Source organism: Tursiops truncatus, chromosome 18 (genome assembly GCF_011762595.2).
Source record: "Tursiops truncatus isolate mTurTru1 chromosome 18, mTurTru1.mat.Y, whole genome shotgun sequence".
In the NCBI taxonomy this organism is placed as follows: domain Eukaryota; kingdom Metazoa; phylum Chordata; class Mammalia; order Artiodactyla; family Delphinidae; genus Tursiops; species Tursiops truncatus.
In genome coordinates this window covers 8,047,761-8,067,690 of record NC_047051.1, presented here as the reverse complement: position 1 = coordinate 8,067,690, position 19,930 = coordinate 8,047,761, and the positions used below count along the sequence as shown (strand labels likewise).

Below are 19,930 nucleotides of genomic sequence, written 5' to 3'. Positions count from 1 at the left end.
ATTTATTATGCCCAATCAAAATAGTAAAAGGGTTTTGATGATTAAGAAGTAAGTCTGGTTAAAGTGTCACATGTATTTTCATTCCTTTTTATTCTGAGGTCCCTCCCAGCACATACATACATATTTGATTGTATTTTTGATGTATAATTGATACTTTTATCAATTTATTGATAAGATGACATATACTTCTGTGGCCAAATTGTTTTTGATTGAGATTGTGGACAGAGGTGAATTGATATTAGTAGCAGTAGTATCAGCATCATATAACAGAATTCCCTATCTCCCGGGCAGCATGGGCACATGACTCAGAGTGGCCAATAGAATACTCTGTCTCCGTGGACACAGCTATTTCCCCTAGGGGTGTGGGTGGGCATCTGATCCAACAGGGATGATTCTGGGATTGGTTCAGACACTGGGGGTAAGGAGCAGGAGAGGGGAGGTCTCATTTTCTGAGACCATCACCTTCAGGGACTGCTGAGCAGCCATGAGCATCTTTTTACACAGTGAGAGAGTCTGGCCTCCACTTAGGTGAGGACAAGCGGAGGCGAGTAGAGCTGAGAAATGGAGAGAGAGCAGGAGGAGAAGGGAGGGCTAGGGAGTGTAAGAGAGAAAGACAGACTTGATGGCATCTTTTGAGCTACTTCATCAAACCGTGCCTGAATTGACAAAATGCATTTCCCAGCCACGCGAGCAAACAAACGCCATTTGGGTTTAAGCTATTTTGGATTGACTGGCCTATTTCATTCGGCAAAATGACTCAAGATTCATCTATGTTGGAACATAATAGAGGATTTTCTTCTTTTTTAAGGTGGAATAATATTCCACTGTGTGTATATGTATATATATACCATATTTTAAACTCCATTCATGAATCAATGGACATTTAAGTTGTTCCCACGTCTCGGCTATCATGAATAGTGCTACAGTAAATGGGGGAATGCTAGTATCTCTTTGAGATTCTGATTTTAGTTCTTTAGGATAAACACCCAGAAGTGAGTTTGCAGGATCATATGGTAGTTTTAATTTTAATTTCTTGAGGAATATCCATATTGTTGCCCACAGCAACTGCACCATTTTTGATTCCCACCAACAGGGTACAGGGGTTCCCACATCCTGGCCGACAGTTGTCTTTTATTTTTTCTTTTGATAATAATAATCCTAAGAAGTGTGAGGTTGTAATTCATTGTGGTTTTCATTTGCGTTTCCCTGATGGTTAGTGATGTTTAGTGCCTTTTTTACTTTTTTGCTTAAAAAACATATTTATTTCTCATAGTCCTGGAGGCTGGAAGTTCCAGAGCAAGGTGTCAGCAGGGCTGGTTCCTGCTGAGGCCTCTCTCCTTGCTGTGTAGATGTCCATCTTCTCCCTGTGTCCTCATATGATCATCCCTCTGTGTGTGTCTGTGTCCTAATCTCCTCTTCCTATAAGGGCACATTGGAGTACAGCCCACGCTACTGACTTCGTTTTACTTTAATCACTTCTTTAAAGACCGTGTCTCCAAACACAGTCCCATTCTGAAGTCCTTGGGGTCAGGACTCAACATGTGATTTTTTTTTTTTTCTTTACATCTTTATTGTAGTATAACTGCTTTACAATGTTGTGTTAGAGTCTGTTGTATAACACAGTGAATCAGCTATACATATATCCCCATATCTCTCCCCTCTTGCATTTCCCTCCCACCCTCCCTATCCCACCCCTCTAGGTGGACACAAAGCACCAAGCTGATCTCCCTGTGCTGTGCAGCTGCTTCCAACTAGCTATCTATTTTACATTTGGTAGTGTATATATGTCAGTGCTACTCTCACTTCGTCCCAGCTTACCCTTCCCCCTCCCCATGTCTTCAAGTCTATTTTCTACGTTGGCATCTTTATTCCTGTCCTGCCCCTAGGTTCATCAGAACCTTTTTTTTTTCTTAGATTCCATATATATGTATTAGCATATGGTATTTGTTTTTGACTTTCTGACTTACCTCACTCCATATGACAGACTCTAGGTCCATCCACCTCACTACAAATAACTCAATTTTGTTTCTTTTTATGACTGCATAATATTCCACTGTATATGTGTGCCACATCTTCTTTATCCATTCATCTGTCAATGGACATTTAGTTTGCTTCCATATCCTGGTTATTGGAAACAGTGCTGCAGTGAACATTGTGGTACATGCCTCTTTTGGAATTACAGTTTTCTCAGGGTATATGCCCAGTAGTGGGATTGCTGGGTCATATGGTAGCTCTATTTTTAGTTTTTTAAGGAACCTCCATAGTGTTCTCCATAGTGGCTGTACCAATTGACATTCCCACCAACAGTGCAAGAGGGTTCCCTTTTCTCCACACCCTCTCCAACATTGTTTCTAGACTTTTGATGATGGCCATTCTGACCAGTGTGAGGTGATACCTCATTGTGGTTTTGATTTGCATTTCTCTAATGATTAGTGATATTGAGCATTCTTTCATGTGTTTGTTGGCAATCTGTATATCTTCTTTGGAGAAATGTCTATTTAGGTCTTCTGCCCATTTTTGTATTGGGTTGTTTGTTTTTTTGATATTACACTCCATGAGCTGCTGTATATTTTGGAGATTAATCCTTTGTCAGTTGCTTCGTTTGCAAATATTTTCTCCCATTCTGAGGGTTGTCTTTTTTGTCTTGTTTATGGTTTCCTTTGCTGTGCAAAAGCTTTTAAGTTTCATTAGGTCCCATTTGCTTATTTTTGCTTTTATTTCCCTTTCTCTAGGAGGTGGGTCAAAAAGGATCTTGCTGTGATTTATGTCATAGAATGTTCTGCCTATGTTTTCCTCTAAGAGTTTGATAGTGTCTGGCCGTACATTTAGGTTTTTAATCCATTTTGAGTTTATTTTTGTGTGTGGTGTTAGGGAGTGTTCTAATTTCATTCTTTTACATGTAGCTGTCCGGTTTTCCCAGCACCACTTGTTGAAGAGGCTACCTTTTCTCCATTATATATTCTTGCCTCCTTTATCAAAAATAAGATGACCAAAAAAAAAAAAATGTGACCATAGGTGCGTGGGATTATCTCTGTACTTTCTATCCTGTTCCATTGATCTATATTTCTGTTTTTTTGCCAGTACCATACTGTCTTGATTACTGTAGCTTTGTAGTATAGTCTGAAGTGCAGGAGCCTGATTTCTCCAGCTCCGTTTTTCTTTCTCGAGATTGCTTTGGTGATTTGAAGTCTTTTGTGTTTCCATATAAGTTGTGAAATTTTTTGTTCTAGTTCTGTGAAAAATGCCATTGGTAGTTTGAAAGGGATTGCATTGAAACTGTAGATTGCTTTGGGTAGTACAGTCATTTTCACAGTGTTGATTCTTCCAATCCAAGAACATGGTATATCTCTTCATCTAATTGTATCATCTTTAATTTCTTTCATCAGTGTCTTATACTTTTCTGCATACAGGTGTTTTGTCTCCTTACGTTTATTCCTAGGTATTTTATTCTTTTTGTTGCAATGGTAAATGGGAGTGTTTCCTTAATTTCTCTTTCAGATTTTTCATCATTAGTGTATAGGAGTGCAAGAGATTTCTGTGCATTAATTTTGTATCCTGCTACTTTACCAAATTCATTGATTAGCTCTCGTAGTTTTCTGGTAGCATCTTTAGGATTCTCTATGTATAGTATCATGTCATCTGCAAACAGTGACAGATTTACTTCTTCTTTTCCGATTTGGATTCCTTTTATTTCTTTTTCTTCTCTGATTGCTGTGGCTAAAACTTCCAAAACTATGTTGAATAATAGTGGAGAGACTAGGCAACCTTGTCTTGTTCCTGATCTTAGTGGAAGTGGTTTCAGTTTTTTACTATCAAGAACAATGTTGGCTATGGGTTTGTCATATATGGTCTTTATTATATTGAGGTAGGTTCCCTCTATGCCTACTTTCTGGAGGGTTTTTATCATAAATGCGTGTCGAATTTTGTCAAAAGCTTTTTCTGCATTTATTGAGATTATCATATGGTTTTTCTCCTTCAGTTTGTTAATATGGTGTATCACATTGATTTGTGTATCTTGAAGAATCCTTGCATTCCTGGGATAAACCCCACTTGATCATGGTGTATGATCCTTTTAATGTGCTGTTGGATTCTGTTTGCTAGTATTTTGTTGAGGATTTTTGCATGTATGTTCGTCAGTGATATTAGCCTGTAGTTTTCTTTCTTTGTGACAGAAATTGGTGTCACACACTACGTGGTGATGGCAGCCTTGTAGAATGATTTTGGGAGTGTTCCTCCCTCTGCTATATTTTGGAAGAGTTTGAGAAGATAGGTGTTTAGCTCTTCTCTAAATGTTGGATAGAATTCCCCTGTGAAGCCATCTGATCCTGGGGTTTTGCTTTTTGGAAGATTTTTAATCACAGTTTCAATTTCAGCACTTTTGATTGGTCTGTTTATATTTTCTACTTCTTCCTGGTGCAGTCTTAGAAGGTTGTGCATTTCTAAGAATTTGTCCATTTCTTCCAGGTTGTCCATTTTATTGGCATAGAGCTGCTTGTAGTAATCTCTCATGATCGTTTGTATTACTGCAGTGTCAGTTGGTACTTCTCCTTTTTCATTTCTAATTCTATTGATTTGAGTCTTCTCCCTTTTTTCTTGATGAGTCTGGCTAATGGTTTATCAATTTTATTTATCTTCTCAGAGAACCAGCTTTTAGTTTTATTGATCTTTGCTATTGTTTCCTTCATTTCTTTTTTATTTATTTCTGATCTGATATGTGTGATTTCTTTCCTTCTGCTAACTTTGGGGTGTTTTGTTCTTTCTCTAATTGCTTTAGGTGTAAGGTTAAGTTGTTTATTTGAGTTGTTTCTTGTTTCTTGAGGTAGGATTGTATTGCTGTAAACTTCCCTCTTAGAACTGCTTTTGCTGCATCCCATAGGTTTGGGTCGTCGTATTTTCATTGTCATTTGTTTCTAGGTATTTTTTTATTTTATCTTTGATTTCTTCTGTGATCTCTTGGTTATTTAGTAGTGTATTGTTTAGCCTCCATGTGTTTGTATTTTTTACAGGTTTCTTCCTGTAACTGATACTTAGTCCCATGGTGTTGAGGTCGGAAAAGATACTTGATATGATTTCAATTTTCTTAAATTTACAAAGGCTTGATTTGTGACCCAAGATATGATCTTTTCTGGAGAATGTTCCATGAGGACTTGAGAAGAAAGTGTGTTCTGTTGTTTTTCGATAGAATGTCCTATAAATATCAATTAAGTCCATCTTGTTAAATGTGTCATTTAAAGCTTGTGTTTCCTTATTTATTTTCATTTTGGATGATCTGTCTTCTGGTGAAAGTGTGGTGTTAAAGCCCCCTACTATTATTGTTACAGTCTATTTCCCCTTTTATGGCTGTTAGCATTTGCCTTATGTACTGAGGTGCTCCTGTGTTGGGTGCATAAAAATTTACAATTGTTATATTTTCTTCTTGGATTGATCCCTTGATCATTATGTAGTGTCCTTTTTGTCTCTTGCAACAGTCTTTGTTTTAATGTCTATTTTATGTGATATGAGAATTGCTACTCCAGGTTTCTTTTGATGTCCATTTGCATGGAATATCTTTTTCCATCCCCTCACTTTCAGTCTGTATGTGTCCGAGGTCTGAAGTGGGTCTCTTGTAGACAGCATATATACAGGTCTTTTTTTTGTGTCCACTCAACCAGTCTGTGTCTTTTGGTTGGAGCATTTAATCCATTTACATTTAAGGTAATTAATATGTATGTTCCTATTACCATTTTCTTAATTGTTTTGGGTTTGGTTTTGCAGGTCTTTTCCTTCTCTTGTGTTTCCCGCCTAGAGAAGTTCCTTTAGCATTTGTTGTAAAGCTGGTTTGGTGGTGCTGAATTCTCTTAACTTTTGCTTGTCTGTAAAGATTTTAATTTCTCTGTCAAATCTGAATGAGGTCCTTGCTGGGTAGAGTAATCTTGGTTGTAGGGTTTTCCCTTTTATCACTTTAAATATGTCCTGCCACCCTTTTGGCTTGCAGAGTTTCTGCTGAAAGATCAGATGTTAACCTTATGGGGATTCCCTTGTATGTTATTTGTTGCTTTTCCCTTGCTGCTTTTAATATTTTTTCTTTTCTTTTTAATTTTTTTTCCAGCTCCCTCCCCTCTTTTTAATTTTTTTAGTTCGATTAATATGTGTTTTGGCGTGTTTCTCCTTGGATTTATGCTGTATGGGACTCTCTATGCTTCTTGGACTTGATTAACTATTTCCTTTCCCATATTAGGCAAGATTTCAACTATAATCTCTTCAAATATTTTCTCAGTCCCTTTCTTTTTCTCTTCTTCTGGGACTCCTATAATTCGAATGTTGGTGAGTTTAATGTTGTCCCAGAGGTCTCTGAGACTGTCCTTATTTCTTTCATTCTTTTTTCTTTATTCTGCTTTACAGTAGTTATTTCCACTATTTTATCTTCCAGGTCACTTACCCGTTCTTCTGCCTCAGTTATTCTGCTATTGATCCCTTCTAGAGTATTTTTAATTTCATTTATTGTGTTGTTCATCGTTGCTTGTTTCCTCTTTAGTTCTACTAGGTCCTTGTTAAATGTTTCTTGCATTTTCTCTATTCTATTTCCAAGATTTTGGATCATCTTTCCTATCATTATTCTGAATTCCTTTTCAGGTAGACTGCCTATTTCCTCTTCATTTGTTAGGTCTGGTGGGTTTTTATCTTGCTCCTTCATCTGCTGTGTGTTTTTCTGTCTTCTTATTTTGCTTATCTTACTTTGTTTGGGGTTTCCTTTTTGCAGGCTGCAGGTTTGTAGTTCCCATTGTTCTTGCTGTCTGTCCCCAGTGGCTAAAGTTGGTTCAGTGGGTTGTGTAGGCTTCCTGGTGGAGGGGACTAGTGCCTGTGTTCTGGTGGGCAGGTCCACGTCTGGTGGTGTGTTTTGGGGTGTCTGTGGTCTTATTATGATTTTGGGCAGCCTCTCTGCTAATGGGTGGGGTTGTGTTCCTGTGTTGCTAGTTGTTAGGCATAGGGTGTCCAGCAGTGTAGCTTGCTGGTCATTAAGTGAAGCTGGGTGTTGGTGTTGAGATGGAGATCTTTGGGAGATTTTCGCTGTTTGATATTATGTGGAGCTGGGAGGTCTCTTGTGGACCTGTGTCCTGAAGTTATCTCTCCCACGTCAGAGGCAGAGCACTGGCTCCTGGCTGCAGCACCAAGAGCCTTTCATCCACACAGCTCAGAATAAAAGTGAGAAAAAGTAGAAAGAAAGAAAGAAAGGAAGGAAGGAGATAAAATAAAGATAAAATAAAATGAAGTTATTAAAATAAAACATAATTATTAAGAAAAAAATTTTTTTTAATAAAACAAAACAAACCAGAAATGGACGGACAGAACCCTAGGACAAATGGTGAAAGCAAAACCGTACAGACAGAATCTCACACAGAAGCATCTGCATACACACTCACAAAAAGAGGAAAAGGGGAAAAAATAATATATGTTGCTCTCAAAGTCCACCTCCTGAATTTGGGATGATTCCTTGTCTATTCAGGTATTCCACCGATGCAGGGACATCAAATCGATTGTGGAGATTTAATCCACGGCTCTTGAGGCTGCTGGGAGAGATTTCCCTTTCTCTTCTTTGTTCTCACAGCTCCCAGGGGCTCAGCTTTGGATTTGGCCCCTCCTCTGTGTGTAGATCACCTGAGGGTGTCTGTTCTTCACTCAGACAGGGCGGGATTAAAGGAGCAGCTGATTCGGGGGCTCCGGCTCACTCAGGCCGGGAGGGAGGGAGGGGCAAGGAGTGCGGGGCAAGCCTGCGGCAGCAGAGGCCACCGTCACGTTGCACCAGCCTGAGGCGCACCGTGTGTTCTCCCAGGGAAGTTGCCTGGGACCCTGGCAGTGGCGGGCTGCACACGCTCCCAGGAAGCGGGGTGTGGATAGTGACCTGTGCTCGCACACAGGCTTCTTGGCGGCGGCAGCAGCAGCCTTAGCGTCTCATGCCCGTCTCTGGGGTCCGCCCTTTTAGCCGCGGCTCACGCCCGTCTCTGGAGCTCCTTTAAGCAGCGCTCGTAATCCCCTCTCCTCGCGCACCAGGAAACAGAGAGGTAAGAAAAAGTCTCTTGCCTCTTCGGCAGGTCCAGACTTTTCCCCGGACTCCCTCCCGGCTAGCCGTGGCGCACTAGCCCCCTTCAGGCTGTGTTCACGCAGCCAACCCCTGTCCTCTCCCTGCGCTCCGACCGTAGCCTGAGCCTCAGCTCCCAGCCCCGCCCGCCCCGGCGGGGGAGCAGACAAGCCTCTCGGGCTGGTGAGTGCCAGTCGGCACCCATCCTCTGTGCGGGAATCTCTCCACTTTGCCCTCCGCACCCCTGTGCTCTCCTCCGCGGCTCCGAAGCTTCCCCCCTCCGCCACCCGCGGTCTCTGCCCGCGAAGGGGCTTCTAGTGTGTGGAAACCTTTCGTCCTTCACGGCTCCCTCCCACTGGTGCAGGTCCCGTCCCTATTCTTTTGTCTCTGTTTATTCTTTTTTCTTTTACCCTAGCCAGGTACGTGGGGAGTTTCTTGCCTTTTGGGAGATCTGAGGTCTTCTGCCAGCGTTCAGTAGGTGTTCTGTAGGAGTTGTTCCACGTGTAGATGTATTTCTGGTGTATCTGTGGGGAGGAAGGTGATCTCTGTGTCTTACTCTTCGGCCATCTTCCCTGTCTCCCTGGCATGTTTAACTTTTATTTGCAGTGACTCTTATAATAGGCAAAAATTAAGATTCCGAAAAATAGAAATACTTGTTTTTAGAGTATGCAATTAAAGCAGAGTTGGAAATTTGGGGTAATGTGGATGAGATTAAAGAAAACTTGAAAAACACTAAGAAGTTGAGAACTCAGGCGTATAGGAATGTAAGTTGGTTCCTGAAACATCATAAATGTATGTGCAAGGCACACAGTGGGGCAGGAGTACAGGTAAGAATATTAACCGTCACACGATGGGAGGAAACTAGACTGGAAGAGCCAAGCCCAGAGGTCTGAATGCTAGGCAGTGGAATATGACACTCTATTAAAAAATAAGGCTGGTAATTGGGAACTGGGGCCCTAGTGTTTCAGCACTGTGTCAGTTCATCAGCCCCAGCTGGGGATACCCCCAATGAAATGGAAGGATGAAGTTAGGAGTGGCTGAACAAGAAAGGACTTGGGAACCAAATGTTGTCCAGAGAAACCGAACCATAGCGAACTAAGAAAAGTGAGTGACTCAGCTCTTAAACTGTTGTTTTGTTTCTGGTTTTTTGGTTGAAAAAGGAATATGTGTCATAATAAGTTAACTTGAAATGTGTTGCATCTGAAAATACAGTAGCAAAAGATGAGAAAGATATTCAGAAATATATTTAAACTTTGAGAAACTTTATCAATCAAATGCCATCCCTTCTGGATCAAAATCCTTTCACCAGATCATGTAAAGCCTTTTATGAGTTTTTCAGAAGAAGGCACCCTGGAAATTTCAGTAATTTTTATCACCTTTATTGAAAAGGCCATTTCTTTGCTCTAAGGCTGAATTCTTTGATGCAAGTTCAGTAGCTTTGGAGTGAATCTGAATGCAGCTTTCAGAGCAGTGAGAAAAATCATGCAGTGTTGAGATACCAAGCTTCCTTCAAGAAATCATTTGAAAGTAACTGATAAAGATGCTTAGGGCTCTGAATTATTGTGAAGTACGGTATTCAAAGAAACTGGTAGTTTGGAACACTTTTCTATAATTACATGCTGTTGAATTCTAAAATGTCACATAGCAATGTAAGAGCAAGATATACTCATTTTTAACTCACTGTGGACAAAATGCATAGCTGCAGTCTCCAATCTGAGGCTCAGGAGGTGGACGTGGGTGCACCAGTCAGGTAATTTTGTTGACTGATCTTAACGATCATCACCGATGCCGTGGCCGTCACTTATTAGGGAGGGGAATGACTGTATCAGCCATTTCAAGGATTTGGCAAAGATATATCAAATGCCAGAAGGAAAAATGGGAAAGAGCAGAAACAATGACAACAAAAGTCCTCGCGAGACCAAGAGACCTAAGCTGGGCCACGCCCTACATAACAGCCCACAGAAACCAGTAGCACGCCATTGTAATGCAAGAACAAAATCATAGTGTTTCTGGAGTTTGGGCATTTTGTAGGTTGGTGTTTTTCAGAATTTTCCTGCTGCTTTGTAACACAGTTTGAACTTTAAAACTTCTCCTGTATACTAAAAGTCATTCATTTAGTAATAGTAGTCAATACATACCATGCTTTTTCTGTACCAGGCATTGTAGTTTGCAGATGATATCTCGCCATAACCCTTTAAGATAGGGGATTGTTTCCATCCGCATTTTGTAGGTGAGTCACAGAGAGGTTAACTGGCCCAAGGTTCTACAACTCTTCAGTGACAGAACTAGATTCAAAGCCAGTTAACCCAGCTTGCAAGTCGAGGCGTTTACGCTGTGACACCACACACTGCAGCTTCTGTTTTTATTGGGCATCTTTAAAGACGTGGCACTTGGCTTGTTGCCGTAGATAATGTGACGTATGAGACAGGAATTTTTCTAAGTTTTAGTAAGTTCAGTATTTTTCTACTTTCTAAAAGCCCGTGTACACATACACTTAGCAATTCACCATGTAGCCTCTGGTGCGACCTATACTGAAAATTCCTCAAACAGTGAAAATAGCTCACTGGCAGAGAAGAGCCGATCACAAGACACCCAATCCTCGTTTATCTCTGGGTAATACCTGAATCAGCTGGAGCAAACCTGCTGCCCAGGGACGGCTCTCTGGGCTGGAGGTCTGTGCTGCAGCCGGCCTGTAGTGACATCAGCAATGAGAGAGCCCCCCGAGCCCCCATGCGGAGCCCACTGCCCATCCTCAAGAGACCAGCACCAGGGACGTGGCCTGTTAAGTACAAGCTCCTCTCTGGTTGCCCTTGGATTAGTTTTCGCTACAACTGAAGGCTAGTGAAATTAACAACGACAATAATATACATATGTTACTTAGCGCTGCTCTATGCAGCACTGATTTGTTATAGTACTCTCATCACAGAAATATTTTTATTTTAAAATATTTATAGATCTTTTATAGTGAGGAAGAGTATTAGGGTGAAGCATATGTAATTACCAACATTCAACCTGTTTGGCCAGCAAAAACCAGTTTTCTTATACAAAGTGGGTACAGTCGATGTAAGTACATCGTAAGTTCTCAGCCAGTGAACCACCTTCTCATAGGGCCTTCGCTCAGTCAGAATGAGGTTCAGCTCTCTGTGGTCTCTCTCCCATTATCGTATGTTCTTGAGGTTCAGTTTTGACTCACAAAAATCAGCAAAGTATGCATAGGTGACAGTGCCTCAGGTGACGCAGAGGTGGCAGGTAGCCTTCCCAAGGGACTGTCAAAGAGGCACAGGGTGAAAATCAGCTACCGAGCAGGGAGCAGTGCAAGACCTGCGACATTATGACAGCATCAAAGCATCCTCGTTACCCTGGAAAAATAAAATAAAACAGCGGCACAACGAGAGCAAGTGACGTCAGGATTGCCTCATCATAGGAATCCTCGGGAAGCCTGTGTTTCAGGAAGCATTCTCTATATTAAAAAGATCTACCTAAAATCATAATGGTAGGTCAGTAATTCCTGAGGACTGTAACAGGCAAGGCACTGTGCTAACTGCTTAGCATGTGTGTATCCGTCAGGCTTCTCCAGAGCAGCAGAAGCAGTGGGACACACAGACATTGAGATTTACTTCAAGGAGTTGCTTACATGGTGGTGAGGCTGGCAGGTGCAAAATCCACAGGGCAGTCAGAAGGCTGGAAAGTCTCAGGCAGGAGCTGTCATGTTGAAGCAGAATTTCTTCTTCCTCAAGAAACCTCAGCTTTGCTCTTCAGGCTTTTCAACTGAGTGGATGATGCTGACTCAGATTATAGAGGATAATCTCCTTTACTCAAAGTCAACTGATTGTGATGTTAGACCACATCTATAGGATACCCTCAGAGCAACACATAAATTAGAGTTTAATTGAATAAATGGGTATTGTGGTGTAGCCAGGTTGACAGGTAAAACTAGCTGTCACAGTATATATGCCATTTTTCCCTCATGAAAAAGCTGTACGCATAGTACTATTGTATACCCATTTTACAGATGAAGAGATGGAGGCTCAAGGTCAAGAACTTGTTCAAGATCACACGGTTTGCAAAGGATGAAGCCATGCTTTGAAACCAGGGAATTTGACTTGAGAGCCAGTGAATTTAACCACTGGGATCTTCTGTCTCACCAAGTAGCAAGGATTTTCTGCTAAGGATATGGGAGTTGAGTAGGGAAAAGCCAGCAAGAGGTAAAGCCAGCTCTTGTGCATTAGAGAATCACTAGCTCTCCATTGTCATAGGCTTCACAGCCATCCTGCCATGCAGTAAACATAAGCTGAGTACTTATTAAATGAACCACTCTGTAAGTAGAGGGAAGGTTATAACATAGTAGGTATGGAGGTACCAGCTTGTGTGAAAAACATCAGATCAAACTGGATTGTACATCAAGAGAGACATCAGGGAGAAGAATAAAAAATTCCTTCTTTTTGCCATTCCAAATAGACTCCTTCCAAAGTTCCACTCCAACCAGAACAGCAGCATTAGCAGTATCTGGGAAAGTTGCCCTCTGGGAGCCGTGACAACGTGAATATAGAAGAATGTGGGACTTGGGATCTCCAGGGAAACGCAAATTGACAGCTAGCTGGGGTGGAATTTTACAGTTGCCCGAGAACTTTCCCTCACCTCCTAAACAAATGAGTGTCTCCCACTGTCACCCTCCCTATCCCATACTCCGTGGTGGCACTTATGAAACTTCTCCATGTCCCTAAAGCTCTCAGCTCTGCTTGCAGATACTTTAGCCGAAGACTTTGTTTCCACCTTAGAAGAAAAATACAAGCCAGCAGAGACAACCTTCCTAAATATCTCTTCATACCACCACCAAACATAGATGAGCTGCACCAGTTTTCTGCAGCCTCCTCTGCAAGAGTATCCCTTGTCTTGTGCTCTGCACTTTGGTTATCATTGGCATCCATCACCTCTAGAACTTGCCCCATCAGTCATCACTTTCCTTTCCCTCATTATATTTTCAATCATTTTAGTTTTTCCTTTCCCCTCTGCCTACAAATATACTAAATGCTTCCACTATCTTAAAAACTACCTTGCTTCTAGATAATTGCAAGAAACATAAATGGACTAAAATGCTTTATAAATGGGAAAATTTACAGAGCAGATGGGAGTAAAAAAAAGAAAACTGTATAGATCTTACTTGACTTACGATGGGGTTACATTCTGATAAACCCATCATAAGTCGAAAATATCCTAAGTCAAAAATGCTTTTAATACCCCTAACCTACCAAACATCACAGCTTAGCCTTGCCTACCTTAAACGTGCTCAGAACGCTTGTATTAGCCAATAGTTAGGCAAAAATCATCTGACACAAAGCCTATTTTGTAATAAAGTGTTGAATATCTCATGTAATTTACTGAATACTGTACTGAAAGTGAAAAACATCATGGTTGTAAGTGTATCGATTATTTACCCTCGTAATCCCGTGGCTGGCCCCGGGATGCAGCTAACTACCACTGCCCAGCATCGTGAGAGAGAACCATATCACATCTTACTAGAGTGGGAAAAGATCAAAATCCAAACTATGGTTTCTATCACCTTTACACCACAGGAAAGTTGGAAAATTGTAAGTCGAACCATCTTAAGTCAGGGACCATCTGTATTTTGATTCTGTGAAACACATTTTACATATAAAAATATAGAGAGATTGAAAATAAAAGGATAGAAAAAAAATTTCCTTCCAAACTCTGAGAAAAAGATAGTAACTATCAGATAAAGAAAACTCTGAGATAAGAAATATTACTAGAGGTCAAAGAAATTTCTCAGTGATAAAAATTTCAATTTACCAGAAAGCTATAGAAAATTCTACATCTGTATATGTTTATAGTGTACAATTCTAAATGTATATACTCTTCTAAATATAGACAGCAAAAATTAACGAAAGTGAAAGAGGAAATGTGTATCAATAACGTTCTGTGGGTTTTAATATACCTCCATCTGTAACTTACAGAACAAATGGACACATGCACACACAAAAATAGTAAGATTACAGATGGTTTGGTCAAGGTGATCTAACTGACATATTAATAAATTGGGTTATCAATTGAATATATAGATACACTATCACTATTCCTGGAGATATGCTCAACTAAAAGAGACACACATATATACCCAAAGAAATTTATAAGAATACTTATAACACCACTATTTGTAATTGTCAAAAGTTGGAAATAACCCAATGATATCAAGGCAGATCAAATAAATGTGATATTTTGAAAAAATATACCTTGCCTCAATTCTTCTTCCCCCTCAAGCTACCAAAACTTTTCTTTCTTTTCCTGTATGATAATTTTAAGTAAAAATATTTTTGGAAAAAAAATACCAGCTCTATTTCCTCACTCCCATTGCACTGCTGAATTCTTAGCAATATTTCCAGCTGCTCTCTTACCACGGAAATTGTTCTGGTCAGGGCAGCAAGCACAAAACTCTGTTATCTTGTTTCTTATTCCTGTTCTACTAGACTGGCTTCTCGGCACATCTGACACTGGTTGTCCCTCCCTTCAACCTGAAAATCTCTTCTTAACGGATTACTCTCTTGGTTCTCTTTCTGTTGCTAAAACCTTTTTTTTCTCCCAGTGTCTTGCAAAGCCTCTTGTTCTGGCATTGCAGGTACACTGGGTGCTGGGGCCCTGTCTCTCTTCATGATGGGCGAGGATATTTGGTCTCATGGCTTCAGCACATCTTTGTGCCGAGGCAGGAAGTACGGCAATGTGGGTGAGCCTGGGCTTTGAAGTCAGTTGATGGGCTAACTCACAAAGCAGGGGCTCTGAACCCAGCCTTTCTCCTGAGCATGAATCAGAGGGGCGCTGAAAGTAAACTTGACCCAGATCACACCTGTGTCTATCATGAGCCAATTTTGCACCACTGCACGTTCATAAACTGGTGAAAGCACGCCTCCTGTTCTCATAATACCAGACCCAGTTTATGCACTTGTCAGATTTGCCTGGGCATGTTTTTCTGCTTGATGCTACTGGTGACCCTCCAGGAAGATCACTTGGCACCAATGGCATTTTTGTGGGAACAGAGAGGTGATGTCCATCTCTACTGGGAGGGGCTCACTGGGCTGTCTCCCTGCCTTCGTGTTGGTGGCTGATTGGTCATTGCCCTGGGCTGCCCAGCAGGTGGTCCCGATCGCCCATGTTGCTGAGGGCAGGACCAAACGGTGCCTCCTCTCACACCACCTCTGACCTCACTGCAGGGCCCTCTCCTGCCCTTGGGCTTCCCTCTCACTGCTGCCGTACAAATGCCAGGGCCTTACTGAGAGCTCCAGCCACCCACTGGCTTTTCAGGAGGGTCTTCAGGGCTGCAGGCTGCAGAGAGACAGGCATAAAATGATGCTGCCTCATGCCCTTTCACAAGTTTGATGCCACTGCTCTGGACAGAATTTCCCAGAAATATGGGGGAACTGATGCCCAGCAGTGGAGATGGGGGAGACTTTGGCCAGTAAGCAACAGGAGACAGAAAGAGCCAGCAGATAGATTCTCCTCCTTTACTCCTCCCCCAGAGACTGTTCTGGGACACAGTGTTTCCATATCCCTCTCTGGGGAGGTTCTGTGTGTCCAAGCAACCAGGATGTTCCAGCAACCTGGTTGCTGGAGAGTCTGGACAGCTTGGAATGCACGCCTTTGTACCTGCTTTCTCTCTCCTCCTACCTCACTCGCCTGGTTCCTTCACATCTTCTTCCCTGGAATGCACCCTCAACTAAGCTTTAGCACTTAAGTTTTGACTTAGGCTCAGTTTTCTTGGGAAACCAGGGTGAAAGATTAACCATCAAAAATACAGTCCTCTTGATTCCCTACTAAGTGCCTGCGGTTTTGCTAAATGATTTACCGTTATTCTCTTTTGATCCTCAAAGAAAACGGTATGGTAGATATCCTTTCCCCCTATTAGAGAGAGGAACTGCGGCTCCGCGAGGCTTAAGTAACTTACCCAAGACGGCACAGCTAGGAGGGCGGAGCTCAGATGCTCATGCCGCCGTGTCTTGCTTCAGAGTTGGCATTCCTCCCGCTGCTCATTCCTGCCTCTGTGTGAGGACAGTGGGGCCTGGGGATTTTATGTAGTTTCCATGTGGTAATTCATCGGCAGAGTTCTCAGAACCTTTGAAGATGATTGAATGAAGAACATTTTAAATATCCAAGCAGAGCATGATAAGAGAGTCCTGAAATGACCGACTGGTGAGCAATCAATAAAAGCAGATGGTTAAACCACCATTGTTTGACTTTGAAATACCACTTTATACAGTCATTTCTAAATGGAATCCCATTGATGAATCAGCTAAAGGTCATGCGAGTAGCTGCTACAGGGAGGAGAAACGAGGGCTCCTCCCCAGGCCCAGCTCAGAGCTCCGTCACGCTTGAAGTCACGGGGCCGACTCATCTAGATCATCTAGATCTGTCTGTCCTCTCCCTAAAGATCTTTGAGAACAAAATGTACAACGAGATAACTAGAAAGTTCATCTTGAGACAAAGTAGAGGGGTCCTGACTGCCAGAGACTGAAATGGGAAGGAGTCCCTTGTCCTGCACAGAGTGCTACTGGCAGAGTTCTATACGTGTACAGAGATTTGGACTAAGAATTGCACTTTGGAAATTGGAAAAGGACCAAATTTGGACCCTGTTACACTACTCAGCATCTCTCCAGATTGTGGATTATGAAGTGAACCTTTTCACTTTGTGTCCCTCCTGTGGGAAAGAGTTGTTTTTTGTGTGATTACAAAGTTAGACCGTTTACAAATCTAATCATTTTATCTTGGTCTGATAAAAGTGCTGAAGGACTGGCCCCTTGAAGAGAGTTGTTAACTCGTAAGTACATACTTATAAAAACAAGTGGATTTGTGTGTATGTGAAGAAAGCATTAACACCAACTGCCTGATATTGAAACTCCTGCCTTTGAACTTCACAAGCATCCCAGAGGCCTCCAGGAACTGTGCTATCCCACAGCAGTGTCCTCTGAGCATCGTTGCCAGCAGAGGCTGTTCTCAAAGAAGCCTTTTCCTTTTCTGTATTTTCCCTGCATGCTGTTCAGTCGCACGGTGTGATGCCACCCCCCCCAAAGAATCCACACTTACTTCTTTAAACAGCAACCGCCCTCTCATCTCCCAACTCACCCTCCAAAAAAAACCTGCTCAAAGAGCTTAACCCAGTGTCTCAGATTTTAATATCAATCACCTGGAGGTGTTGATAAAATGACGTGACATTCTGATTCAGTAGTTCGGGATGGGGCCTGAGATCCTGCATTTTAAGCACACTCCCAGGATATGTCAGTGCTGATCTGTGAACCACGCTTCGAGTAGCAAGAGCTTAGAAGACCATTCTATTTCCCTTTTGAATATTTTAATGATGATTTGGTGCTTAGAAAAATTTGCCCCTTGAAAATGCCTCAGTGCTACCAACAAGCTGTTCTGGGTACCACTGCAGAAATTTCAAACAGATGGGACTGAAGTTAGAAACACTGAGAATATTATGCTACAGCTGTTCTCTTGGTCGCATTTGTTTTAGTTCTCGGCACAAGCACAAGCTCAGTGCTGACCTAAAGGCTTACTCTCAAAATTACACATAAAAGTGGATTTTACCAACACTTTTTGACTAAATGTGCTTGTCCCTGAGACCACCAGGCTCATTTTATTCAGTCTCGAATTGGTTATTTTCCTTCATGCAATTTCAGTTATTGTATAGGGTGAGATTTTAATGTTCAGGCACATAAACAGAAGCAGCTTAAGTGTGTATTTAAATTCTGTATTTGATTGAGCAGAAGTAATACTTGTTATTCTGCCTCTATTTCAGGGTTTTCATTTTCTGCCTAGCGAATTCAGTCATTTTAATATCCAAGAAAACAATTCTGGAAAATACAACTGGTCCAAAGCATGTTAAACTGCCTAAAACAGATGGGGGAGAGGGGTATTAAACTAGCCAGCTTTTCCCAGGTGCTTTAGAAATATTTACTGTGTATTGCGTTTCACCCCAAAACATAGCTATACATTATCTTTTGTCGAAAATACCTTATTTGGAGAAAAATAAAAATAAACATTTGGTTTTGTATAAACTATACCAAATCTTACATTTATCTGTTACATTCATTTTTGAAAACTGCCTTCCTAACTCACATCTTAACCAGTACATTTTGCTAACATCCTCCTGGTATTCTTGTCTATAGATGCTGTCTATTCCAAAACGCATTTGCAAAATAATCTCCTTAACTTAAGGAGAGTAAGACCTTAAGAGCCATTTATCATATCAGTCTCCTATTTCAAGACATTTGCTCAAAGTCGTAGTTCTCAGCCTACTACTTAGCACCTTTCACTAAATTAACAACAAAAATCTCAGGTTTGGGAACCAGTCGGTTCCTCACTAGGGGGAAAATAAGGAGCTCTACATCCCCAAGTTAGTCTTAGTTATTTTTCTCTGTCCATACTGACTTGTGCCATTTAACCATGACTTCAATTTTTAACAGATATAGAACTGTATTCTTATTCAATGAGTTTTGGTAGTTTGTGTCTTCCAAGGAATTGCTTCATCTCATCTAAGCTTTAGAATGTATGTGCTTAGAGTTATTCACAGTATTCCCTTATAATATTTCAGTGTGTGTTGGGTCTCTAATGATAGCATTCTCTCACTTCTGATATAGTAATTTGTTTCTACTCTCATTTTCTTGGTCAGTCTGTTAAGAGGTTTAACAATTTTAGTGATCTTTTCTAAGAATCAGCTTCTGGTTTTATTGATTTTGCTATTGTTTTACTGTTTTCAATTTTATGGATTTCTGCTCTTACCTTTATTTACTTTCTTCTGATAAATTTGGTTTATTTTGCTCTTCTTTTTCTAGTTCCCTGAGGTGGAATCAGTATTCATTTGAGGCCTCTCTTTTTTCCTAATACATGCATTTAATGACATGTTTTCTTCTAAGCACTGCTTTAGCTTTACCTCACAAATTTGATATGTTGTATTTTCATTGTCACTCAGTTTAAAATTTTTTCTTATTTCCTTTGAGACTTGCTCTTTAGCCCAGGGATTATTTAGAAATATTTAATTTCTAAGAATTGGGGGATCTTCCAGATATTTTTGTTATTGATTTCTAGATTAATTCCATTATGGTCAGAGAATATACTTTGTATGATATCAATACTTAGTTTTTAAAAATATGTTAAGGTGGTTTTATGACCTGGTATATGGTGTATCCTGACAAGTGTGCCGTGTGCACTTGAAAAGAATGTGTATTCAGCTGTTCTTTGGTGGAGTGGTGTTGTTCAATTCTTCTGTGGTAGTCCTGATTTTTTGTCTACTTGTTCAATTGCTCGAAGAGGAAACTGAAAGCCTCCAACTATAATTGTGGATTTATTTCTCCTCGCAGTTCTTCCAGTTGTACTTTAATACGTTTTTTTGGTTCTGGTTTTGTTTTTTCTGTGTGTGCATACATATTAAAGATTATATGTCTTCTTAGTGCAGACCTTCTTATCATTATGTAATGATGGCTCTTTGTTCCTGGTAATTTTCCTTGTTCAAAAGTCCACTTTGTCTAATACTAATAGATATAACCTAGTTTTCTTTAGATAAGTGTTTGCTTAGTATATATTTTTCCATCCTTTTACTTTTAACCTGTCTATATCAGTATATTTCAAGTGAGTTTCTTGACCACATATATTTGAGTCTTAGGTTTATTTTGTTGTTCAATTTAATGTTCACTTTTATTTGGTATGCTTAGACCATTTATATTTAATATAATTATTGATAAGGTGGTATTTTGGTCTACTATTATTTTATTTGTTTCCTTTTTGTCCCTCTATTTTGTATTCTTCTTCTCTCCTTTTGTGCATTCTTCTGAAATATTTGAATATATATTTGTATCCCATTTAAATTTATCA

The 19,930-nt window shown here is 40.7% G+C and overlaps 1 long non-coding RNA gene across 1 annotated transcript; it reads right to left on the bottom strand.

The window, feature by feature from the left end:
• Positions 1-10,887: 10,887 nt before the first annotated feature.
• On the bottom strand, positions 10,888-16,168 carry LOC117308857 (uncharacterized). The gene is made up of 3 exons (XR_004523111.2): positions 16,008-16,168; positions 11,691-11,824; positions 10,888-11,415 (listed from the first exon to the last, which is right to left on the bottom strand). It is a non-coding gene; the product is annotated as an uncharacterized lncRNA (long non-coding RNA).
• Positions 16,169-19,930: the final 3,762 nt, after the last annotated feature.